This window comes from Vicugna pacos, chromosome 4, assembly GCF_048564905.1.
Source record: "Vicugna pacos chromosome 4, VicPac4, whole genome shotgun sequence".
NCBI lineage: Eukaryota > Metazoa > Chordata > Mammalia > Artiodactyla > Camelidae > Vicugna > Vicugna pacos.
This window is the reverse complement of record NC_132990.1, coordinates 36,442,721-36,470,210: the sequence shown is the minus strand read 5'-3', so window position 1 is coordinate 36,470,210 and position 27,490 is coordinate 36,442,721. Positions and strand designations below refer to the sequence as shown.

General features: G+C 40.4%; 1 protein-coding gene and 1 long non-coding RNA gene across 3 annotated transcripts in view; one reads left to right on the top strand and one right to left on the bottom strand.

Annotated features, from left to right (window-relative positions):
• Positions 1 to 27,490, bottom strand: part of PIP5K1B (phosphatidylinositol-4-phosphate 5-kinase type 1 beta) — a 404,141-nt gene that overhangs the window by 325,278 nt on the left and 51,373 nt on the right. The gene's annotated exons all lie outside the window — the stretch shown is intronic.
• LOC140696049 (uncharacterized) lies at positions 22,815 to 27,205 on the top strand. The gene is made up of 3 exons (XR_012072002.1): positions 22,815 to 22,998; positions 26,897 to 26,932; positions 27,029 to 27,205. It is a non-coding gene; the product is annotated as an uncharacterized lncRNA (long non-coding RNA).

Sequence of the window (27,490 nt, the reverse complement as noted above, 5' to 3'; positions counted from 1 at the left end):
ATGTAGGTATTCCTCATATAGCAGAAAAATGCAAACCCTTTTCCCAAAAAAGGCTACTCAGAAGATCGTATGTAAACTTTGTCCCTTATTGAATGATGTTCATTCTCTTCTAGCTGAGTTATACTGTGATAGCCTTTCACTTAAACACTGAAATATAAAGCTAACTGCTATTAATACGTTCCATGTCAGATGGTAGGTAAATTGGGAAAAGAAAAATAAAGATGTATTGGTTAATATATATTACAAGTATGTCCATATCAAAGCAAGGGGGAAACAGCCCTAAATACTACAGCCCTCATTTCTACAGCTGGTCATGGGGTCACAGCTGGTGTTTATTACTTCTCCCTTTGACTGCTATATTTCATATTTTCTTTACCCTCATCAAGCAGTGCAGCTGATCAGAATCTTGCATGATAGGGTAAACCAAACCTTCATTCCAGAAGGGTCTGAGCCATTACTAATCCTGTTTGTATTGGATGTTGTAGTTTGCCATTTAATGTTATTAAACACAAGACGGCTAAGAGGCATCCTAAGAGGGTCTCTAATGTTCCAGACATACTCTTCCCTGCCCCCATTTCTCCCTGATGGTCAGGATCAACCACTCCAGCCAGTAAGGACTGAGAATTTTTTGGAGGGGTCAGTTTGTTCTTTGGCATGAGTTGCCACGGTCAAGTCTAGAGCTCAGTTTGCAGGTTCAAATCTGTATCTCAAAAGGAGAATAGTTACTGCAGAGGATGGTGCAGATTTACTCCCAAGTCCTAAAAAGATGCTGTAATTCACCTACCGAGGCAGTTTCAAAGCATCTTTATCTGCCACAAACTTCAGGCACCAATGAGTTTGCTGGACCATATGGTCCAAATGGCACAGTAGGTTATATGGTGGCCTGGACATCCAGAAAAACTGACAGCCCTTCGGTTATCTGGAATGGAGGTTAGAGTAGCGCTTCCATATAAGGCATATGTATCCTACAGAATTTAAAGAGACCCACTGGCCTATTTATGCCTATTTCTCAGTGGTAGGAGGGCCCATATGTAGCAACTTGCCCCTCACCTTGGAAAGAGTATCTTGACACTCAGATGACTGAATCCCTGGGAATTTCACCTGGGTGGCAGACACCTGAATTTCTGTCAGATTTATTTCCCACTCTGTGGCATGAATATGTCATACCACACTGTCTGGGGTAACTGCTACTTCCTACTCCCCGGGTCTAAACAGCATGATATCATCAATGCAGTGGACCAGTGTCCTGCCCTGTGGAATACAGAGGCCATCAACAGAGTTGGAAGTAGGACTGGAAAGCTGATAGAGCCCTTGGGTGGGACGATGGAAGTGCACTGCCGAGCCTGCCAGCTGAAAGCAAACAGCTTCTGATGGTCTGTACTAACGTGTGGAAAAGAATTCACTAGAGTTGTTATCCTTGAGCCCAATGAAGGGATGTGTTGTGAAACCTGCTGAACTTGAAAGACTCCAAATATTTTTCAAGTTGTGTGCCTTGTCAGTATTTCCAAGGGAAACGTGGAATGTCAGCTGACCTTTCACTCCTTGTTCTCAGCACAGCTTCACAATTCCTCCTTTGCATTAAGATGAAAATCAGGAATATTTCAAGTCTTTTGGCTTCTAAAAACAAGTTAGGCAACATGTACCTAGTGACAGGAAATGGTGTTACTCTATGGATTTCATTATGTACCAGAATGTGGAAGAGCAAAGGCATGCCAAGTTTATAAGAAAATTTAGACATTTACTTTGGGTGATTGTCTGAAAAACAAACAAATAAAACCTTGTATATAGAATCACACTTTCTCATTGACTTCCACTGCATTTTGGTACTCTATGGAAAGACACAAAGATGAAGGCAAGATTAAATCACTTGGAATGAGTTTCCTGGGATGGTAGCTAAAAGGTGATTTTTGATGAAGGGATTTTAAATGAGTGGCATTAAAATCTTGCTGGGGTGAATATCACTCTCTAATATGAGGGAAGGAGACTAATAGAGCAGCTGGCCTGGAAGGGACCTCAGAGGCCAGGCTGTACAATTCTCTCACTTGACAGATGAGAAAAATGAGACTCACTGTGTTGAAGTGACTGGACCATGATCACACAACAAGAAATTTAGGGGTTCACTGAAGCTTAATCTCCTGGTCCTTCCCCTTGTAAGCTATACACAACCATGGGCAAGTTACTTAACTTCTCAGTGCCTCAGTCTCCCCGTCTGTAAAATGAAGACAATTACAGTACCTACCTCACAGGATCACTGTGAAGACCCAATGAGATACTAAATGTGAAGCACAGAGAAGGATGGCAGATAGCAAACAATAAATGTCTGCTTATTATTATTATTAGTTGTCTTAGGACAAGCTTCTGACTCTTATGCCAGTGTGATTTTTAACAGTCTATGCCACCTTTGAAATGGCATTTTGGAACCTGAATACTTGTTAGAAGAGGATGGTACTAACTTGTCTCAAAAGGGGATTAGACCTCTAACAGTGACCTTTTCAAACTGTCTCTCATCAGCTCCAACCAACAACCACCTTCAGAGAGTAATGGCAGCTGCTTTACTTTCACCTCCCGGATCTTGGACGATGTTACTTGTGGCCAATTCAGAACAACCGCAGGGGAGGGGACTCTGGGAAACATCCCCCAGTTGACAATAGGGCAGCACATTGGCTCCTTCCCACAATAACCATCCATGTTAGTCCTTCCTTCTCTTGAAAATAAGTGACATGGGGTCCCATTTTATTGTATCCTGTACACACTGCTGGCATCACATGACATACTAGGTCTTGAACCTTTTTCTTTTTTAATAGTGTGGATGGTTTGCTTTGTTTAGAGGCTCAAAAAACCTAGGACAGGCAGCATCTTGAGAACTCAGTGTAGCCACTTGAGATCTCTTTGAGGTGTCAGCTGGCATCACAGAACAACTTGTATTGTTAACAGGCACTTGGAATATGCTGTGCTGAATTCTAATGTATAATGATGCATTCCATCTCTTAATCCTGTGTTTTGAGAGAAAATATGCACGAAGGATTAGAAAACAGCTCTTTCAAGAATTTCTCTAACATGCTGATTTCAACAAATTTATCTTAATCAAATAAAGTGATGCATTCATTCTCTTTTGGTGGTTCTCAAGAATGGATACCATAAAAGAATTAAGTTGGACCCAGACACAGGGATTTATATTCAAGAAGTTCTTAGTGTGATAAGAGCTTAGGTAGTCGAGATGCATTCAAGCCTTCCTTAAACAACTTTTTTTTTTTTTTTTTTTTTGCTACACAAGGTGGTAGGAAGAGCGTGATCTTTGAAATCTAAAGGGACTTGATAGAAATCCTCCCCCTGACACCAACCAGCTTTGGGGCTTTGTACGTCTTAGCACAGCAGAATCTCTACACTTTCCCCATCTCTCCCTGGACAGAGTCTTTCCTCTCAGCCTTTCCGAGTGTATGTTTATTTCCAGCTTTCTATGATTAATTAATTCATATTAATGTGTAAATGACAGAGGAGGTAAATTCTGACCTTTAGAAAAAGAAAGTCATCTTCATTTCTTTCTTCACTCCCCTCTTTTAGTCTACTTCAAGTTGAGGATGTGCTAATCTGCTTTGATCAGCACCCCCACTAATGACTGGGTGAAATTCTAGGGGCCCCTGGATGGCTTCTAGGACAGTGCATAGAATGGTGTGTGTCTCTCTTTACTGATTTCCTTCCAGTGGGAATGGTAAAATCACATGGAACTGCTTGGGTAGCATCAGCCTTTTCTTTTCATCTCTTTAGATGTCCTCTCTTCCTCTGCAGAGGCAGACCTGGGAGGGTTTGGGGAAGGATGGAGTGAGGAGTAGGGATCCATCTCTAAGCATTCCTAAGTTCCCTTTCCTTTGGCACTGGAGGTGTGTGGCTTTTCATTGGAATGACAGGTTCTGAGGTTCACTGCTAGATATGTTGGGTGGGTATCAGATGAAGACTTCCCTGAGGCTCAGACTGGCACTTCCTCACTGAGGAAATCAAAAGCATCACTTTTCTTATACTGTATAGCACAGAGAACTACATTCAATATATTGTAGTAGCTTATGGTGAAAAAGAATATGAAAACAAATATATGTGTACTTATGTATGACTGAAGCATTGTGCTGTACACCAGAAACTGACACAACATTGTAAACTGACTATACTTCAATAAATTTTTTTTTTAAAAAGCATCACTTTTTCTTGCTCTGTCTGCTATTTGTATTTATCTCCTTTGAGGACCTTGTGGGGAAGGAGGGGGTGACTGGTCCAAGATAAGATTCAGCACCCACTCCCCATCCCTTGCCAATGAATCTGGGTAGGGCTGCCCATGGACAGTGTTTTAGAAATCTTTAGGGCTCCCCAAACAGCAAAGTTCTAGAAAACAGAAGGAGCTGGAAAAGAAATCTGCAGGCAGGCTGGCAATTCAGAATTAATATCTGTAAAGGATCATCTTCTCCTTTAAACAAAAATGTGATCACTTACGGCAGTTAACTTAGAATGGGACTCCTTGGCTTTTCCTGGTTGAAGAGTAACATAAAATTTTCTTCCCTTTTCTCCCATGAACAGATTCTCAAATGAATTGACCTTAATTATGAGTGCATTGTCTCCTCTTTTTAAAAAATGTAGGAGTCTTTTTTTTTTTTTTAGGATACCTTCAGGTTTCAGCAAAATTGAGCAAAAGGTACAAAGACTTCCAATATATCCCTCACACATGTGCAGCCTCCTCCATTGTCAACATCCCCCACAGTGTGATACTTTTGTTATAATTGATGAACTTACACTGACTGTTGTAATAACCTGAAGTCCACAGTTTGCACTACTGTTCACTCTTGCTGTTGTACACTGGGTTTGGATGAACATATAATGACATGTATCCATCATTATGGCATGAAAGAGTATTTTCACTGCCCTCAAAAATTCACTGCCCTGAAAAATCCTCTGTTCTCCACCTATTCATCTTTCCCCACTAGCCTTTGGCAACCACTAATCTTTTCACTGTCTTTATAGTTTTACCTTTTTCAGAATGTCATAAAGTTGGGATCATACAGTATGCAGCCTTTTCAGATTGTCTTTTTCACTTAATAATATGCATTTAAGTTTCCTTCAAAGTCATTTCACGGTTTGATAGCTTATTTCTTTTTAGTGCTGACTAACTTTCAGTGTCTGGATGTAGCATACTTTATCCGTTCACCTACTGAAGGACATCTTGGTTGCATCCAAGTTTGGCAATTATGAATAAAGCTGATATAGACATCTGTATGGAGGTTTTTGTGTGGGAATAATTTTTCAGCTTCTTTGGGTAAATAGCAGGGAGTGCAATTGCTAGACTGTATGGTAAGAGTATGTTTACTTTTATGATTTCATATACATTTTAGGATTTTTCATAGCAGTACTATACACAATAGCCAAGACATGGAAACATCTAAATGTCCATCGACAGATGACTGGATGAAGAAGCTGTGGTATATTTTTACAATGAAATACTACTCAGCATAAAAAAATAATGCCATCTGCAGCAACATGGATGGACCTGGAGATTGTCATTCTAAGTGAAATAAGCCAGAGAGAGAAAGAAAAATACCATATGATATCACTTACATGTGGAATCTAAAAAAAAAAAAAGATAAACGAACTTACTTGCAAAACAGAAACAGACTCTCAGACACAGAGAACAAACTCATGGTTAACAGAGAGGAGGGGATAAATTGGGAGTTTGAGATTTGCAGATACTAAGTGATATATATAGAACAGGTAAACAACAAGTTCATGCTGTATAGCACAGGGAACTACATTCTATATCTTGTAGTAACTTTTGGTGAAAAAGAATATGAAAACAAATACATGTATGTTCACGCATGACTGAAGCATTGTGCTGTACACCAGAAATTGACATTGTAAACTGACTATACTTCAATAAAAATATATACAAAAAATTTTAAATTAGATTTGGTGGATATTTTCAGAGCATTACACCCCCCAAAAATAGGATATACATTCTTTTCAAGTGCATATGGAACATTTTCTAGGATTGATCATGTACTTGGGCACAAAAGAAACCTCAATAATTTTGAGAAGATAGAAATTATCTCAAGCAGCTTTACTGACCACAATGCCATGAAACTAGAAATCAACAACAGAGAAACAAAGGAGAAAAAAAGGAAGGCATGGAGATTAGACAATATGCTATTAAAAAGCCAATGGGTCAATGAGGAAATCAAAGCTGAAATTAATACCTTGAGACAAATGAAAATGAAAGTACAACCACACAAAATTTATGAGACACAGCAAAGGCAGTGCTAAGAAGGAAGTTTATAGCAATACAGGCCTTCCTCAAAAAAGAAGAACAATCTCAAATAAACAATTTAATCCACCAACTAAAAGAACTAGAAAAAGAAGAACAAAAAACCCCAAAAGGCAGCAGAAGGAAGGAAATTATAAAGATCAGGGAGGAAATAAATAAAATAGAGATTAAAAAAAACATGGAAAAAATCAATCAAACCAAAAGCTGGTTTTTTAAAAAAGTAAATAAAGTCGACAAACCTCTGGCCAAACTCACAAAGAAGAAAAAAGAGAGAGCACAAATTAGCAAAATAAGAAATGAAAATGGAGAAATTACAACAAATAAAATAGAAGCACAGAATATCATATGAGAATATTATGAAAAACTATATGGAACAAAACTGGATAACCTACAGGAGATGGACAAGTTTCTGTAAACACACTGTCCACCAAGACTGAATCAAGAAGAAACTGACCACTTGAACAAACCGACCACTAGAAATGAAATCTAAATAGCAATAAAAAACCTCCCTACAAATAAAAGTCCAGGACCGGATGGCTACACTGGGGAATTCTACCAAACATACAAAGAACTCATACCAGTCCTTCTCAAACTCTTCCAGACGATTGAAAAGGAGGGAATACTCCCAAACTCATTCTATGAAGCCACCATCACCCGGATACCAAAACCAGGCAAAGACACTACCAAAAAAGAGAATTATAGGCCAATATCACTGATGAATATAGATGCCAAAATCCTCACCAAAATATTAGCAAATAGAATCCAACAACACATAAAGATGATTATGTGTATGACACAAGGATGGTTCAACATATGCAAATCAATCAATGTAATATATCACATCAACAAGAGAAAGGACAAAAACCACATGATCATCTCAATCGATGCAGAAAAAGCATTTGATAAAATTCAACACCCATTTATGATAAAAACTCTCACCAAAGTGGGTATAGAGGGAACATATCTCAACATAATAAAAGCTATATATGACAAACCTACAGCCAGCATAGTACTCAACGGTGAAAAACTCAAAAGCTTCCCACTAAAATCTGGGACAAGACAAGGATGCCCACTATCACCACTCCTATTCAACATAGTCTTGGAAGTCCTAGCCACAGCAATTAGGCAAGAGAGAGAAATAAAAGGGATCCAAATTGGAAAAGAAGAGGTAAAAGTGTCACTATATGCCAACGACATGTTACTATATATAGAAAACCCTAAAAGGTCCACACAAAAACTACTAGAGCCGATCGAAGAATTCAGCAATTCTCCAAGGAAGACATACAAATGATCAATAGGCACATGAAAAAATGCTCAGTATCACTAATTATCAGAGAAATGCAAATCAAAACTACAATGAGGTATCACCTCACACCAGTCAGAATGGCCATCATTCAAAAATCCACAAATGACAAATGCTGGAGAGGCTGTGGAGAAAGGGGAACCCTACTACACTGCTGGTGGGAATGCAGTTTGGTGCAGCCACTGTGGAAAACAGAATGGAGATTCCTCAAAAGACTAGGAATAAACTTTCCATATGACCCAGGAATCCCGCTCCTGGGCATATATCCAGAAGGAACCCTACTTCAGGATGACACCTGCACCCCAATGTTCATAGCAGCACTATTTACAATAGCCAAGACATGGGGACAGCCTAAATGTCCATCAATGGATAACTGGATAAAGAAGAAGTTGTATATTTATACAATGGACTACTACTCAGCCATAAAAACCAACAACATAACGCCATTTGCAGCAACATGGATGGAACTGGAGAATGTCATTCTAAGTGAAGTAAGCCAGAGAAAGAAAGAAAAATACCATATGAGATCGCTCATATGTGGAATCTAAAAAACAAAACCAACAAAGCATAAATACAAAACAGAAATAGACTCATAGACATAGAATACAAACTTGTGGTTGCCAAGGGGGCAGAGGGTGGGAAGGGATAGACGGGATTTCAAAATTGTAGAACAGATAAACAAGATTATACTGTATAGCATAGGGAAATATACACAAGATCTTATGGTGGACCACAGAGAAAAAAATGTGACAATGAATATATATATATGTTCATGTATAACTGAAAAATTGTGCTCTACACTGGAATTTGACACAACATTGTAAAATGATTATAAATCAATAAAAAATGTTTTAAAATGTTAAAAAATTTTAAAAATATTAAAAAAAATTTAAAAAGAAAAGGATTAATTTATAAAATACATATATACAAAATTTTTTAAATTAAAAAAAAATTTTTAAAGAGTACATTTACTTTTGTAGGAAACTGCTAAGCTGTCCTCCAAAGTGGCTGTACCATTTTACATTCCCACCAGCAATGTATGAGAATTTCTGTTGCTCCACATACTTCTCAGAATTTGGTATGTTCATTCTTCTGATTTTTGGCCATTCTAATAGATGTGTAGTGGGCCCCTCTACAACCTTTTAAAAATTAATATATATAATACATACATACATATATTATATATATAAATATAAAATCTCCCATTTCACAATGGCCTTTCTCCAATTAAATGAAACAACAATATTTTTACAGCCTGTTCTCCTCCCTTTGAATATTTTATGAAAAGAAAGTAAAAGAATTGAAGGAAAACAGAATTGTTCCTGTTTAGAGAGGAAATTTAAGCCATTCTTGAGAAATATTTGGGTAGTCCAAATTGTCTGGAACCGTTTGTATAAGACAATTCCTATTCCATCCCTTGGTGGACTCAGCACTAAAACAGTTTTAACCTCAAGATGGCTCTTTGCCTTCATGTTCTTCCCAGTCGCATTTTACTTATATTATTGCTCCTGTGAGTTTCTAACTTCACTGACTACACTTACACTTTTAGAAATTCTTTCTGTCAGTTTTCCGTTCAGTTTGTTCATTTATCATAGTTGTTGTTTCCATATATTTTAAATTCTTTCCTTTAAGTCTTAATTGTTTTAAAAACTCATTTTATAATCTTTAGCAGATAATTCCATTGTCTGAAACTCTGGGAGTCTCATGTAGCTGTGTGTCCCTCTGGAGAGACTGTGTATGCATCTTCCAGTCACTACAGGGTATGACGCACCAAAAACCACTTCTGATTTTCGCTTCTTAGCTTAAGGCTTCCTGAGTCATGTAAGTCATGTAAATTTGAAATCCTAATCCATGTGAGGACATTCCTGTGATTGCAGATTCTTAAGGAAGATATCGTTCCCCCACCAATACCTAGATTGCAACCTGGAAGTTTCCTCATTGTTGTCTTGTGCCAGTCAGCAAAGTTATAGCCCTTCAGGGGTCTTGGCTTCATGCAGGAATTTCATTTTCAACTCCCCACTTTGCAGGGGTCCAAAGCTCCAAAAACACAAGACCCTAAGTAACTGAGACCCTTCCTCCCCTAGGCTTCCATAGTGCCAGTCTATTTGCTTATCAGTGTAGTTGTCAACTTCCTCTTCATTTTTGGTCACTGATCATTTCCTTCTTTATTTCTATTTACTTACTTTTTGCAAGCACTATCCATTTAAGAAAAAGCTTTTGCAGTTTATCTGAAATTTCTGTTCCATGTTAAGAGAGTTTTCTGGCTATGCAGTTGGACACAATGCCAGATATGGGGACCCACTGTCTAACTCTACTTTTTGCAAGAACCTCATATAACTCTATATTAGTCTAAATATCTAAATCTACAAGCTAGTCAAAACATCAAGCTTTTGACTAGAAAAATATTGGTGTATCATGTGGATCAGATATTCTGAATGATGATTGATAGCATCATTAGACATCATGATATCTCTGGGGAAAATAATTTAAGGGATTCTTGAAAGAGAAAGTGTTGGTTCTTAAACACATTTCACAATCAGATGTCGACTCTCAAAACATTTATATGGCTAAGGGTAAATCAGGACCCCACTTCAACAGGCACGGCTCCTCAACTGACCTCTTTGTAACTACCTTTGTTTCCAGTACAGTGGTTCTCATACTTTGTTCTCACAGAACACTAGTTTTTAGTGACTGAACCAAAATGTTCTACCAGCAATATAAAACACTGAATCTTCAACTTGCAGAAAACTCTTAACAAATGAATATCAATTTTCTCAATTTAAAAAATTTCCCCATAGTGTTTTTCTAATGTTTGTGTACCCAGAATTACTTGTTGGCTACTACTCAAAAACGGATGAATTGGTAGGAAAGCTATAATAACAGAAAAACTCATAAACTTGATTTTTAGGATATCATATATACTCCTAATCTGTGAAGATGCAGAGACCTGCACAGAGTTTACATAACAAAGTCTTCACTTCTGGAAGTAAACTCTCCTACAGTTCTGAGTGTTTACATTTCTTTAAGATACTTTGCCAGCGCTCAAATTCCATTAATCTATTTTTAGCCCAATTGATCACTTTTTAAAGTTATTCTATGAAGGAATTAGACAAATCAATATTTCATGGCATTCTGCATAGGGCACCGTAATTTCTAGGTGTTCTGACCCACAAGAAATGCAAGAAAACACTATCCCAGAATACAGTTTTTCAAAATTTGTTGTTTCCAGTTTGCAAACCAATACACTAAATCTGGAGAGTTTTGATAAGTTGATAATGTTTTAAATATACACCCATACTGTTTAAAAGTTGTTCATTCACATTGTCCAGTTTCAAAGCCTCTCAATCAAAGAAACCCAGTCTGGCATCCAAAAATATCAGCCAAAAATGACTCAAGAGATTTACTTGTCTTTTGAGAACACATGAGACTGAATCTCTCTCAAGCTTCCTCTTCTCCTCATCCACATCTGACATACACTGCAGCAACTCCACACTTTTTTCCTCTACACTCCTCAAACCTACACAACAACCCTAACTCGGGTCCCTCTTATCCTTTGCTCCCGCCATCTGTTTTACCCATCCTGCAGCACAAAGGTCCAACATGACGGCCCTCTGGCAAGCTGGGACCTTCCTCAGGCATTACAGGAGAAGCAACGGAGCAGACAGAACCAGAATCTTCTCCACTGTAAAACCTGAACACCTCCAGGCTTGATAATTTTCCTCTTGATACACATGCATGTGCACATTTGAAAAGTATTATACACGTTTATAGCAAGAGCCATGTGAAGTTTTCTGTTACTTAAACTCTCTGGGTATAAGTTTTCTCATCAGTAAAATAAAAACAGTATCTGCTTTCTAGTATGGTTTTGAGGGTTAAATGAGATCATACTTGCAAAGCATTTAGCAACAGTGTATGGCCCATGATAAGTGGTCAAAAAGTGTTAGTGGTTATTGTTACTCAGCAGTAGTCATCATCATGCATGTGGCAGAGAAATGCTCTAAAAACACAACTTACACTGGTTTACAGGCATTATGCAGGTCACCTTAAGCAAAGGCCTTGGGTAATAAGTTAATATTAGGATGGGAATGTTGATGACGGGAGATGTAGTAAAATTTGGCATTTTTTTCTCTTTGAGTACTTGTTTATTCAAAACATAAAGTCATAATATACTTTTTGCCTGTCAGTTGAAACATTGGTGTTGTTATCTTTGCACCTAATTTAATAACAACCAGCTTGTATTGAGTGTTTAGGATGCACTGGGCATGCCACTAAAAATTTAATATGTGTTATCTCATATAACTCCTACAACAGCTGTGTAAGATAGCAGTTATTATTGTTATCTTCATGTTTTAGGTGAGGAAACTGAGGCCTCAGAGAGGGTCCTTAAGAGCAATGAAGACACGTATCTTTCCCTGTGTGTCTATGTCTATCCTGCCCCACTCCCACCCCATAGCCTGGAACTGCATACAGATTTGTTGAATGATGAAGAGAAGAGTTAAATCTTACTAGTCTTTATTTTGATTCTCGGCCTTACACCCAAAACAGGTTTTCAAAATCATGAAAGCAGACACAGCCATACTTTAGGAAAGAACCAATTTCCCCAGATCATTTTAGGATGAAAATGAGAAACAACATGTGTATCTCAGTGGGGAGACAACTGCAAAATGCTCAGCTATTAAGATTCCAAGGTTATCGAACTAGGGCGGAGGGCTAGGTTCACAGAGCAAAAAAGTCCACTTTATAAGCCATCATCAGTAGAGTTAAAGTGTGGTCAGAGATGCCATCTGCTTTCTTCATGCTATTTGTATTTTGAACACCAGTACTCACCGGCCTGGGCTAGTGGGATTGCTGAAATGGAGACCAAAATGCAGGCTACCTGTCAGCACACCAGCTGCTGTTGTCTCCTGAGACCCACAGCCATAGGAGGAGGGTAGTTTCAGGAGTCTGGGCTAGCCACCCACCAACCCAGGGCTTCCCCACTGTGGTTCGATGGTTTCTCTTCCTTATCACCCACAGGGTGACACATGATGGCTCAGTGGGTTTCAGGATCGTCACAACTCTACTGCTTTGTCCTGGGCAAGCTAGAAATTATACCCAAGTTGACATGTTCTGCAGGCTGCTATTAAAAATGCAGAGTAGCAAATTTATGCACTGCTGGGTTCCTTTAAAGAAACATATCCTCTTTCCTTGAGGAACCACTAAAACAGGGATTCTCAAAGCTTGCCTGAACAAACAGCATCAGCATCACCTGGGACCTGATGGTCAAGGGACTCAAATTAGATTCAGAAAGCATTATTTGGATTGTGTGTGTCTGGGGTGGCGGGGGGCAGTGTGTGATGTTAAGTTCTTCTTCCTTTCCCTTTTTTAGTTTGAGTATATATTTTGGATGGCCACAGACTTGTTGAAAGATTCTCAAAATGGCAATTTACTACCAAGGCTCAAGTTTTAAATGAGAGGAAATGAGATCACAAACTTAGGTGACCATTTAAATGCATTAGAAAGAATTGATTTTATGTTGAAAGTCTTGTTTGAAAAAGGATTTGCCACTCTTTAAGTGTCTTATAGAGTTGTTGGAGTCATTGAAGATGAGGTAATTTGTATGAAGGTGTTCTGAAACCATAAAATAGAGGTTTCCCCTGCTGTCTGAAAACAGAGCATCTTCATGAAGCCTTTGGTGAGCCAATATGGTGTAAAGCAAAGAAACAATTACCCTAGGACACACCTTGCTAACAGATGCACAAAATAAACCAAGATAAGGCACAGATGCTCGCACACACAGTTCAAAGAGACTTAATGCTAAGATGCTGAGTGCAGTGTAGTTCCTGGGGAAGGAGCTTGGTGGTGCCACTCTTGCTGCCCAGGGAGTGCATAACAAATACTGAATGATATTTTTGCTTTTTGCCTTTTTTTTGTCAAAGCAAAAACTTTCTTAGATTTCTTCTAGTTAGTGAGAACTAGAAGTTCTCTAACTAACGTAAGTCTTTTGTGAAAGCAAAGTGGTGCAAAGTAAACTTTTGAAAAGTAAAGGATACCTGTTCTACAAAAATGTAAGTGTGAGGTAGTTGAGAGTTTGGCAAAAGAGTGATTGAGGCAGAAGAGAATGAGAGAACTGATATATATTATGAAAAAAAGACTGGAGGTCTTCATTCATTCATTCACTTGACTGTTAGTTATCAGGCATGAAATACAGGCATAAATTGAAGAGATTGTGTTTAGTTTCAGACCACTACAACAAAGCGAATATTGCAAGAAAGCAAGTCACACAAATGTCTTTGTTTCCCTGTGCATATAAAAGTTATGTGTAGTGGGGAGGGTATAGCTCAGCGGTAGAGTACATGCCTAGAATGCACAGGTCCTGGGTTCAATCCCCAGTACCTCTATTAAAAAATTAATTAGTTAATAAAAACCTAATTTCCTCTCCCCCCCAAAATAATAAATAAATTTTTTAAAATAAAAGTTATGTGTACACTATACTGTAGTCTATTAAGTGTGCAATAGCATTATGTTTAAAAAAGCAATGTACATATCTTAATTAAAAAACTCCTTATTGCTAAAAAATGCTAACCATCATCTGAGCCTTCAGCGAGTCGTGGTAGTAACACCAAAGGTCACTGATCACAGGTCACCATAACAAATAAAGGAATGAAAATTTTGAAATATTACTAGGATTGCCAAAGTGCAACACAGACACATGAAGTGAGCAAATGCTGTTGGAAAAATGACCCCAACAGACTTGCTTTTGATGCAGGGTTCCCATAAACCTTCAATTTGTTAAAAAATGCAGTATCTGCCACATGCAAAAGCAAAGCACAATAAAACAAGGTATGTCTGTGTCTGCATATATTGTTATATATATGTACACATATTGTTATACATACATACACATATTGCTACATACACATGCACACATTACATATATACACATATTGTTACATCTGCATGCACATATTATATATATATACACATATTGTTACATATACATACACATATTGTTCTATACACATGCACACATTATTACATATACATGCACATATTGTTCCATATACATGCACATATTGTTCCCAGTAAATATATATATATTTATACACAAACCCCCAAGGACTAGTCCAGGTGCTGGGAATTAAATTTTGAACAAAAATAGACATGGTCCTTGCTTTCATAAAGTTTCAATCTAATAACGGAGATAGATATGTCTAATTACTGAACTTAAGAAAAGCATCTGAAGCAAAAGAATATAGTCCCATGACAGCACACGGGAAAGGAACTTAGTCTAGACTGGTGGAGGGAGGGGGTGAGAAGAGAAAGAGCTCAGGAAGGGCTTCCCTAAGAAAGCTGTGCTGAGATCCGAAGGATGAATAGAGGCACATTAGGGTCAGGAAGGAAAGTCCCACAGACAGAGAGGAGAGCGTATGAAGGCCCTGTGAGGGAAGGCCCACATGGTGTATTTGAATAGCTGAATTCAGGCCAGTAGGAACTGAAGAATTTAAGGGTGAGAGGTGGGGCCAAAAGAAGCTGGTGAGGTACAGAGACATCAGACCACATAGGGCCTTATAAATCCTGTATATATCAATCAGAAATTGAGTTCAATTCTGAAAGCCAGAAACTCACTGATACTGAGTTTAAACAAATCAGGATTTTGTTCCTTCATATGGAAGCAGCCCAGAAGTAGACAGTCAAGTCTTGTATGGTAGTTTCACAAAGTCATCAGGGCCCAGTCTTCTTTCATCTTTCTCTTTATCATCTCTAGTTCTAACTTCTCATCTTCAAGGTCTAAAGATGGCTCCTGGAGGTCCAGTCATTGCATCCTTATCCCAGGCATAAAGAACTAAAAGGTTAAATGGACTTTCATAGCCACTTTTACCTCCATCTTATAGATTATCCCTCTCTGTAAAGGGGGCTAGGAAATGTCTTTTGTGTGTGTGAGAGACACATTGTCATCCTAATAATATTTTTGTAAGGAAGAATGGAGATTGTGGAGATTGTGGAAAGGCAGTCTTTGCCACATCACATTAAGGATTTTAGGCATCTTCCTGTGATCAATAGGAAGTCATTGGCAAGTTTTATGGAAAGCCATCACATGACTGATTGGCTGTAGTGTGTGAAAGGAATGGGGCTGGGAAATCAGAGTGAAGAAGTAAGAAGTCCCATAAAACAGAGAGAACATGATGGCAGCACGGATCAGGGTGATGGCTATGGAAATGGAATAGGGATTGTTCTGAAAGACGTTTTGTAGGTGACAGAGGCAGGCCTTGTAGGTAGATGAGGTCTGGTGATGAGGGAAAGGAAGGCAGCAAGGATGATACATACTGACTGGATAATAGCACCATTCATTGGGATAGGGAACAGGGAAGAAGAGAAGATTTGCTGGGAAAGATCATGAACTTGGTCTCAGGTATGTTGAAAAGGAATGTGTTTCAAATGGAGATTTAATACTAGTTGGACATCTGGGTCTGGAACACAGAGAAGCAGTCAGTGCTGGAGATGTAAGTTGGTTTCCACTGACATGTAGATGATAACTGAAAACATAATTGAAAGTTAATTCCTGGAGATAATGCATAAAGTGAGGAGAGGTAGACGTTTAGGACTGAGACTTGAGGAAATGCAGCATTTAATGAAAGGAGGAGGAGGAGGAGGAATGAGCCAGAAATGGAGACAAAAAAAGGACTAGCCAGGGAGATGGAAGGAAAACCAAGACATAATGGACATAATGTTCCAGAGCCAAGGAAGGCCAAGCAAGAGGAACCATATCCAATGCCGATGAAGGGTCAAAGAGATGAAGACTGAGAAAATCTTTTGGATTTAACAATATGGAGAGCAGTAGGGATATTAGATAACACTCTTGGAGGAATGTTTGGGCTTGAAACCAGACTATAATGGGCTAAGGAGTGAATCAGGTATGAAAAGATGGCAGTAGCGAGTACACAATTTGTTAAAAGCCTGGCTCTAAAGGAAAAGAGAGAAAAGGAGTAGTAACAAGAGTGGGGATATGGCCCCATTATTTTCTAATACTTACAGGCTTAAATACTGATGGGAAGGACCTAGCTGAGAGGCATGAAGGGTTAATGGACACATCTAAGGTTTCTGGGAAGGCAGGACAGTATAGCAGCTAATGCGCGGTGACACTAATAAGGCTGAAGAGAAGGTAGAGTTACAATTGGAGGATAGATACAGATTTGGGACCAGAAAGTAGGAAACTGCAGTTCAGGGTGAACAATATCTTGTCCTTATCTTCTCAAGATAGATCATCTTGGGAAAACTGAAGTCACACAAGCATTATAATCTTCAAGGAAAATGCATTTCATATTAAAGTTGTCGTAAAACTTTAACCATCTCTATTTTATCTTCTTCCCCTAGTTCAATGAGACCTCCATACAATATCATAGTTGGAGTTAGGGTTTACCTAGCCTTCCTCACGTCAGGCAATCCTCATAACATCCCTGTGAGGTGGATGCTACTGAAGTCTCAATCTAAGAGATCAGGAAACTGAGGGCAGAGGGGTTAAGTAACAGACGGAGACCATGCACTCCTTAGGGCTAACTACAGGCTTCAAAGTGTTATCTGCCTGCTGCAGGGTTCTTACTGCCATGCTGGGCCACGTGCCTCACCAGAAAAGATGCTGACTGACAAATCAATTCAGATGTAACCAGTCTGAGCAGGGAGGCAGGCATCTTTCCATTTAAGATTAACACCTGTGTTTGGTTTGAAGGTGATCACAGAATCATCCTTCAGTTAAATGTTTTCTCTTCAAGTGTCACAGGGGGAATGGAAAAGATTATGAAATAGAAAGGAGAGAAAAATCAAGAGAAATGAAACCCCAAAAAATGACACCTAAAAAGGGAACAAGTTTATTTAAGGTTAGGCTACACAAACAGAAGGACAAATGTCAATATGACCAGAAAAATGCTCAGCCAAATATGTAGCAGGTGGAACTTTCAAGTTGCTGCTCCGGGATTTCCAAGCTTTTAGTGAGCAGCCCAAGGGCAAATATTTGCCCAGACTGAAAGGCAACTTCTGTTTCTACTTCACCACAGAGCACTTCACGTTCTTCTGTCTTACGACCTTTTCCAGAGCGGTTTGCTTATTTCAAGGCAATGCCTTGCACAAGCAAGATGTATCCGGAACTACTTTACATGGGACCTCAGCAGCTTCCCTGAGACAACATGGCTGCCCAGAATTTTTTCCAAGGGGCAAGGTCTTCAGCCATTTTTAATCTAACTAAGTGATATTTGACCTGTGGCTGCAAGGTACCAGGATGTGCTCATGAATTTACTTCCTCTTCTTTAAGCTCCAGCAACTCCATCAGCAAAGCAGAGGATCAATAATTCACATCTGTCTGCTTGGGACAAGACCCTTAGCTCTCCTGGGAAACCCCAGGAGCACTACTGTTCTAGAGAGAAAGGGACCCTCCAGGGTGGGGATTTTCCATTACTGCCTCTGGAAATCCAAGAAATGCTTTTTAGCATCTTTCTTTCCTCCTTCCACTCCACCCTAAAAGAAAAGCTTTCCCCAAACCTATAAACCTTGAAGATACTTAATGAAATAACACAAATACACCTTTTGGTTGAAGTTCCTTTTTCCCTTGCACCTTCTTTGTTGGAATTCCTGGCCTTTGGAGGTTGAATCAGGAAGCTTTAGAAGACTTGTAATTTACCGAGGGTTCTTTTCTTGGGGGGATTCCAGGGAGCTGACTTTGGGCTTTTGGCAAACCTGGAAACTTAAGGGAACTAACAGCAAATGATAGTGATGACAACTCACAGAAATTTGCTGTCTCCAATACTCTCAACTGAGGGGCTATGTATGAGATATAAGATTCTTTTGATATCATTTATCATTTTGTGAGGCAGATTATCTCTGCCCTACTTTATGTTTTTCAATTTGGATTATTGGGGAAAAACCTAGATCCTGGGAAGGTGCTGCTTCTGGCTTCTTGCCTTATAATTTTTTAGAGACTTTTGGTTCACTAATTTCACTAAATTTTCCCAAGGCCTTAAAATCCCTTTCCAGGACATTGAACTTTAACTGAAAACAAGTGCATCAGGGTTGAGGCTGGTAGAATACCAGAACAACAGAGTACTTATTAATGATAAATACCACAGTAATATTAATAATAGCCTACATTTATTTCCCAGCTACTGGGCTCGGCATCTTACAGGGATGACCTCATTTAAATATTCACAATAACTTTGTAAGGTTGGTTCTATTACCATCTTTCTTTCTTTACTGTTTTTTTCTTCTTTCCTGCTGAGAAAACAATTTAGAGTGGTGAAGAAATCTATCATGATAAGAATTCCAATCCAGACCCTGGGTCTTGACCGTTAGCCCCCAGGAACTGTCACTCCTTAGGTGTGGAGAGCCAATTGGAGGAGAAGGAAGTCAGCAAAGCTTGCAGGGAGGAAAAATGGCAAAACTGCTTTTACTGAACAAGGTGACCCTTGATTCCAAAGCTGGACACAATTTTGGTTCCCATCCTCTACCCCTTGGCTTTCAAACATGATTATGATCCATCTTAAGAGAACTGACCACTTTAAGGATTCTAGAATCCAGAAGACTAGCTCCCTCTGTCCCCTGCATCTGTGACATCATGCCAAGCACTCAGGCCTCAGTGACATCTGCTCCCTAATACTCCAAGAAATAATGCCCAACACAGAAATTCCTTAGTGTTTTCCAGCATGTTTATGGAATTACTTTGTTTGCTTTTGCTGAAACTTATGAAGGAGGCCTGGCATACAGTAAATTTTCACTGTATTATTCCTACTCTGAAAACTAGGAAATTGAGTCCCAAAGACGTGCAATAACTTGCCCAGGGCGCTGAGCTGGGACCATAACTCAGGACCTTCAGCCCAGACACCTGATTTGTCCTAGGACACCCTGCCCCTCCTTTCAGCATCAGCAGATGTTAGCCCAGTGCCTAGGAAGCAGCTTTGTCTTCACTTGGGGCAGGGTTGCTATTTTCTTTGGGAGATGGCTCTTACTCTCATCCAATTAGTAACACACAAGTGGCTCACTGTTTTCTTCAGAGCGATTCTGTAGGCGCAGTTGGTTTTATACTTCTTTCTGCGTCCCGTTATACCCAGCAGGTGCTCAATATGTGTCCTTGTCAGTGACGCCTGTGTCAGTGACTAACAGCGGCAGCTGGGTGGAAAGAACAGAGACCTTGGAATCAGGCCAATTTGCACGCAAGTGCTGCCTCTGCCCCTTCTGGCTGTGTGACTCTCGGCAGGTGCCTGACCTCTCAGTGCCTTGGGTACCTCACCCGGAAAGGAAGACCACAGAGCGATGCCTGTGAGGAATCTGAGATAATGCAGGTATGGTCTTGAGCGCAGAGCACAGAGGAAGCAGCAGGAAACGCCGTCTCTGTAGTTGATGTTATTAGGACGTCTGCCTTATCGCCTTCCTGAAAGAGTTTCGGCTCCTCATTGCTGAGCCTGCAACGTTTCCTCTGTGTATTTCAGCATGTGCTTCTGTTGAATCCATCATCGCCAGCCATTCTCTTTGATCTTCATTCAGGCGAGGAGGACGATCACAGTGAAAATCAGAGCTCAACCAAGTGCATCTGAGCACTGTGACTTCCCCAGCTGCAGGGATGCATATTAATAGGATCATCCCAAGACCCTCTTGGCAGGTGTCCACCCCACCCCCCAACCCAGTTCACCAAAAACACAGTTAAATTTGGAACAGGAGCCTCTGAACCGGAACCCCCTTTCTCAGCTCTTTGTGGCCCCCTTATGCTAAGTGTAGTGGCTGGTGGAGCTTCACTTTAGTGCTGTAGGTGCTTCCAGCAGGACCAGCAGCCACTGGAAATCGAGTCACTACCTATCCAAAGAACTCCCAGATCCCCCTTAGGAGAGCACATGAATCTTGACCAAATTCACTTTCCACACAGCTGACTTCCCCCCTCCTCTGTGCCAGCGTCGGACACAACTGCTCCTAGGACCAGACTGATGTTCCACAAGATGTCTCCGAGGCTGGATGATTCCAGCTCGGTGATATCAAATCTGCCTGCTTGTTTTCCTCAAAGCAGTCTCAGAAGAAGGACATGTTGCCTGTGTTGAAGTGGGGCCTCTGTTGAAAACACAAAACCAAACCCACAGTTCCACTGCAGCTCTGTGTACTCAGCCCTCAGCTCTCCTCATAGCAGAATACACAGCAACAAAACTCCAAGTTCACTACCTGGAACTTTCGCTCCGTGTGTCTCCAATTTACTCGTCCCTGTGATTCAGGTCAGAGAGGACAATGGCCTTGACCTCCACCTGGGTCTTCCCAAGCCCATAAGCAAGCTCCCCCGATTCTTCAGCTCTTTTCCCCTCTCCCCTGCCCCACTGCGTAGAAAGCGGCATGGGCACAAGAGTCTGTCCCCACTGTGAGCTATGTATTTAGCATAAAATGTCTTAAAAATAATTTGACAGCAGCTTGTGCTGAATCTGGAATACGCCCAGGAGAGCCTCTGGAGTATAAGATGTTTGCTGTTCTACCTCGGCATTTGAACAATTGCTTTTCCAATTTCTGAGCCTACCTATAGCTAACTTTGAGCTCTTAGTAGATGCCGGGCTCTGCACTGAGTTTGACTTGCAGCATCTTGTCTAAACCTAAGGAATAAGGAACCTTTGACAAAGGAGGCAAGAGCATACGATGGAGTAAAGACAGGCTCTTCAGCAAATGGTGTTGGAAACACTGGACAGCTGCATGTAACTCAGTGAAGTTAGAATACCCCCTCACATCACACACAAAAATAAACTCAAAATGGCTTAAAGACTTAAACATAAGACAAGACACTATAAACTTCCTAGAAGAAAACTTAGGCAAAACATAATCAGACAGAAATCTCAGCAATGTTCTCCTAGGGCAGTCCACCCAGGCAATAGAAATAAAAGCAAAATAAACAAATAGGACTTAATTAAACTTATGAGCTTTTGCACAGCAAAGGAAACCATAAGCAAAACAAAAAGACAACCTACGGAATGGGAGAAAGTATTTGCAAAAGATGTGACAGACAAGGGCTTAATTTCCAGAATATATAAACAGCTCATACAACTTAATAATAATAAAAAAAACCCAATCCAAAAATGGGCAGAAGATCTAAACAAGCAATTCTCCAACGAAGACATACAAATGGCCAATAGGCACATGAAAAAATACTCAGTATCACTAATTATCAGAAAAATGCAAATCAAAACTACAATGAGGTATCACCTCACACCAGCCAGAATGGCCATCATTCAAAAGTCCACAAACGATAAATGCTGGAGAGGCTGTGGAGAAAAGGGAACCCTCCTACACTGCTAGTGGGGATGTAGTTTGGTGCAGTCACTGTGGAAAACAGTATGGAGATTACTCAAAAGACTAAAAATAGACTTCCCATATGATCCAGCAATCCCACTCCTGGGTATATACCCAGAGAAAACCTTAATTCAAAAAGATACATGTACCTCAATGTTCACAGCAACACTATTTACAATAGTCAAGACACGGAAACAACCTAAATGTTCATCGAAAGATGACTGGATAAAGAAGCTGTGGTATATTTATACAGTGGAATACTACTCAGCCATAAAATAATAATAAAATAATGCCATTTGCAGTGACATGGATGGAACTGGAGATCATCACTGTAAGTGAAGTAAGACAGAAAGAGCAAGAAAAATACCATATGATATCACTTATATGTGGAATCTAAAATAAAAAAGACAAACGAATTTATTTACAAAACAGAAACAGACTCACGGACACAGAGAACAAACTTTTGGTTACTGGGGGGAAGGGGTGGGAAGGACTAAATTGGGAGTTCGAGATTTGCAGATACTAATTATTATATATAGAACAGATAAACAAGTTTATACTGGACAGCACAGGGAACTATATTCAATAGCTTGTAGTAACTTACGGGGAAAAGGAATATGAAAACAAACAAACAAAAAAACCAAAGAACCTGAAAGCACCTAAGGAAGACCCCATGAAGTAGGCACTACTATTACTTCCATTTCACCATTAGGAACAGCAGAGAAAATGAAGCAATTCTGGAGCCCACGTTGCTAACCCCTCCGCCACAGTGTCTCCCGCAAGCACAGAGGACTCTTACTTATTCTTGCATCTTTATCAGCCTCTGTGATACCACACACTCAGCTACTTTATTTTTAGTTCTTCTTTTTCCCTTTCTCTTTTTCTCTTTCTCTTTTGCATGTCTTTACAGATCTCACTGAGGGTGAAACTGAGAAAGTACAGCTGTCCCTCTGTATCTACAGGGGATTGGTTCCAAACCACCCTCGTCCCCTCCCAGACATCAAAATCCAGGATGCTTAAGTCCCTTACACAAAATGACACAGCACAGTGGGCCCTCCATTCCCCTGGGTTCCACATCCTACATCTGCCGATGGGAGGCCCAACTGCACTTCCCTCAGAGGTGAGTCTGTAGGCAACAGAAAGGGAATGAGGCTCTGCTGTCCTTGGGTGAGAGTGGGGAACCCCGGGTGCCTTAGCTTCGGCATTAAGTACTGTCACACCAAATACTCACACACTGGGCAGGTGTTTGAGCAGGTGAGGTAGCTCTGGGGCACATGCTGAACGGGGCACACAGAGGTTAGTAGGTCTAATTACACCTTCATCAAAATGAATGTTGGACTTTCTTCCCTGCCGTGTCTTAGCTACAGGGGCTAAAATAAACATTTTAATTAGTTTCAGCTTCCAAAAGAGTCTTAGCAGGCCAGACTTCCGAATCTGCCTCCTACAGGGAAAACACTTTCCAATCCCACCAGTTGGCAACGAGTCCCTCCAAAACAAAAACCAAAGTCCCCAAATCATGTTTCTAACTAAAGTTTAACTGTGCTTCTTAGATAGACAGCTTTGTTATGCATTTGGCAGCTTGGAGGGGCATGATCTTGGGCAGAAGCAGAACCTTCAGATCTCGTATCATTTACCATGAACTGTGGGGTGTCAGAGTTAAAGTACAATAGAAGTCCTGTAATCCACTACCCCTTCATTGGAGTTTTTAGAAAAAAATAGGGGCATCCCAGAGAGTTTAAGGTACCTACGTCATAGAACTAATTCATAGTGGATTCAAGGTAAAGTTTCCTTTTCCTTTCTTTTTTAAAGTGTCCTCATGTTGCAATACTCATCCACAGCCATCACCATCTTAGGAGGAGTTCCCAGTATTCCTCTGTCACACATGAGGAATCAGGCCTCAGACCGACTGACTCAGTGACTTGCCCAGCAACACAGCGGACAAGTGCTGGCCCTGGAATCACATGGTCTGACTAGCTCACTCCTAGTCTCTGTGTTAGACCCCAGGGCCCTCTGAGAACAACTGAAGACAAAATGGAGCACAGGCATGAAGAAAACAGCCTTGTTAAGAAACTCCACACCCTTTTGTGTAACACTCCTGGACCTTATTTCCATAGAGGCCACCCTGTCTCTCTAGTTTTGACTCTGAAGGCAGGAAAGGCGATCAAGCACACCACATTTTGGCCCATACACATTCACAGCTCTACATTTGCTCATTGATTCATCCTCATGAGATGTTTACTGAGCCCCTCTCTGTTCCAGACACTGTGCACGTCACAGGCCGGCTGCTCTGACATCATTAGCTATGAGGACACTGTTTACCTCTTAAACCTTGGGTTGGTTTTGTATCTTTCCTTGGTGTGTACATTTCATTGGTGTACAAATTATCTAATAGCAAGAATATAGGTTCAAATTTCCTAAACAATGAGGTTTCAGGAAGAATTTCTCCAGCTTTTCCAGGACAGAAACTGTGTCTTACTCTTCTTTGAACACCTCAAGCAGCACAGTGTAACAGAACTTCCTGGTGATGGGAGTGCCTTATATTTGCACTGATCCTGTGGCCACTTGCCACATGTGGTTAATGAGTGCTTCAAATGTGACTAAGGAACTGAAACTTTAAATTTTAATGAGTTTAAATTTAAATAGTCACATGCACCTCATGGCCACTGTGTTGGGCAGCACAGATGCAGAGCAAGGGAGTCTCAGCTCCCACTGTGCATCCTGCAAAGCTCATCAAACGCTCAGATGCCCCAGCTCTTCCCTTAGAAAATGACGTTTACCTAGTCTCGGGTGGGGCCCAGAATACATCAGTTTGATTCTTCTGTTTGTTTTTTCTATACAAAATATCACCTTTAGCAGGAGTTATTTTCCCTGACTGTATCCGCAGTTACTCTTTAAAATTTTTTTTAAACTTATTTTTGACAAATTAAATTTCATATACTTAAGATGTACAGTGTGATGCTTTGATACATTGTGAAATGATTTAACGTCAGTAGGATTCTACTGTGCAGCTAGGAATGAGAGCAAGTACTTAGAATAACCCAGAACCTGGCATCTGGTGGATAATCGGGAAATGTGTGTTAAAATACTGGAATGTTTAAGTGACCTCTGATTGGGATGAACATTCACAAAGAATCAACATGTATAAAGGTATTGTGTATATCAGATTTACTAATAGTAATTGTGACACAGTAACTAATAATATTGATATGTAACATCTGTTGATAGAAACCTTATGATACATAACTAAACATTTAGACATCCATTCATTCAACATACACTTAACATCTTCTATTTGCTAGGCATTGTCCATGAGCTGAGACTACTGTAGCAAGTAGAAACAGACATGATCCCTGTCCTCATTTTCTTATGGGGAGAGATAAACAGTAACAAAGTAGACGCTCACACACAGGAATAGATTCTATGGGGAAAATGAAAAGTAATGTGGTAACACCTGGTGCTGAAGGAGGGGGTCCACTTTAGAGAGGTGGTCAGGAAGGGCCTCTTTGCAGAGACGATGTTTCAGACAGCCGAGAACCAGTCAGCTAAGGCAAAGAGCTGGGGAATGACATCCTAAGCAGAGGGCACCAAAGCTGTAAGGGGGAAAGAGCTTGAAGACTGATGGTCCTAAAGTAGATTGAGGGAGGGGGAGAGGAACACCAGATGAAATGGAGAGGAAGCCGGAAAGCAAGTCACACAGAGCCTTGTAGGAATTTGGATTTCATTCTAAGACCAACAGCAATTCCTATAAGGTTAAGCTGCAAACAGGAAAGACCGCTCTGACCGCTGGTGGCAAAGGGACTGAGGGGAGGGGGCTCCACCTGGGAGTTCAACTCAGAATGACGGCAGATGGATTGGAATGCGCATGGTGAAACGAGGGGGAAAACAGGGGAAGTTAAAACTCCTACTTTTTTCCTTCTTAGGCAACCTGGTAGATTACTTAGCCCAATTATGCTCTTAAGAAATCATCCTTTACATTGTAATGCTTCTTTCACTTTTTCAAAGAGCTTTCATGTTTCTACCCCACAACTGATTGAGTGTTATTCAGGCTAGTTTTAGAAGAGACTAAGTTCAAGGATTTCTCAGATTAAGAAAGAATGTTTATTTCATTGCTTCAGGTAGCATTCAAGGTACAAAGACTCCTCTTTCTTAAATCCCAACAAAGTTTAACTAAATGTCCAAAACAGATTGGGCCATGTTTTTTTAATTATAAAATGTATCCCCACAAAATTCTTTAAAGCAGTGGGTTATTCATTTATTTATTCGACAAATCTATTTGGAGCACCAGTCATTGTGGAGATATGTATAAAATAGATGTGGTCCTGAATTGTGATGGATAGAATGAAAGAGTAACAGCGGGCAGAGGAAAGTGACTTGATTTGGGGTGGGCAGGGAAAGCTTCTCCAAGGAAAGATCATTAATATTGAGGCTGGAGGAGTTATAGGGGCAGCTGGGTAAAAAGTGAGGAAGAGGAGTCACCCTTCCTAGAAGAGGGAACAGCATTTGCAAAGACCCTGGGGTGGCAACTTCAGGAAACAAACAGCGTGGGTGGAGTTTAGAGAGCAAGAGGGGAGAATGGTTGAAGATGAGGTGGGAGTAGGGCTGCCTTTAAATCTTTTATTCACGGATAGATAATCACTTCACAGAGAATGCAGGAAGTAAAGAAACCTATCCTGTTGGGAGCCACTGTTCATGTAAGAGCTATCAGGGTTGAAATCATAATTTTCTCTCTGAAATTATAAAATGTAGCCAATGAAGAACTGACTCAATTTTCATACACGTGCTTTATTATATGATTGGATAAAGTGTATCACACTTGTTTCTGTGTAAGTTAGGAACTCACTGATTGACTTGCTAGCCAATTTTCCTCAATTTTAGGGAATAATATGAAGGGAGAAATTCCAAAGTGGTGGCTGACAAGCTGAGTCTGGTCCACAGACATGGCTTCTTTGGCCTGGACAGTGTCTTATGAGATCTATATAAGTTGCAGTGGAGAAATGATGATTTCCTTTTGTTAACAGATCACAGCTACGCCACATTTCCTGTTTCCCCAGCATGTAAGAGAGACCATGTGACTGCGTTCTGCCAATGGAATCTGGGCAAAAGGACTCCTTACAGCTTCTAGGCCTTGCCAATAAAAATCCCTCTCTCAGCACTGCAGGTTCTCTCTCCATCTGCAGCTGGATGTGGAGAAGAAAGATACCACAGAGGATGCAGAGGCACATGATGAAGGGAATCTGGATCCCTGAATGATCGGACAGGATCTCTGCCATGACTCACACTGGTTGCGATGGGAGTGAAAATTAAAACTCTGTTGAGTTCACCACTGAGATTTTGGGATTCTTTGTTACAACTGTGTCTTCGTTCAGGTCCCTCCAGAATCAGGTTCTAAGATACAGGTTGGTGTGTAAGTAGTTTATCTGAAGGTGATCTCAGAAAACATCAGGAGGCGAGGGAGTGGGTGAGATGGGGAAGGCATGGAAACCAATGAGTGGTACATCCTCTGCTATGGGCAGCTGGAGATCATCTCACAGGCGAGGTCTGGGAGAGGTGGGGACACTGGGGTGTTTATGCGCTTCCTCCATGTCTGTCATTGGTGGGGAGCGGCTTCTAAG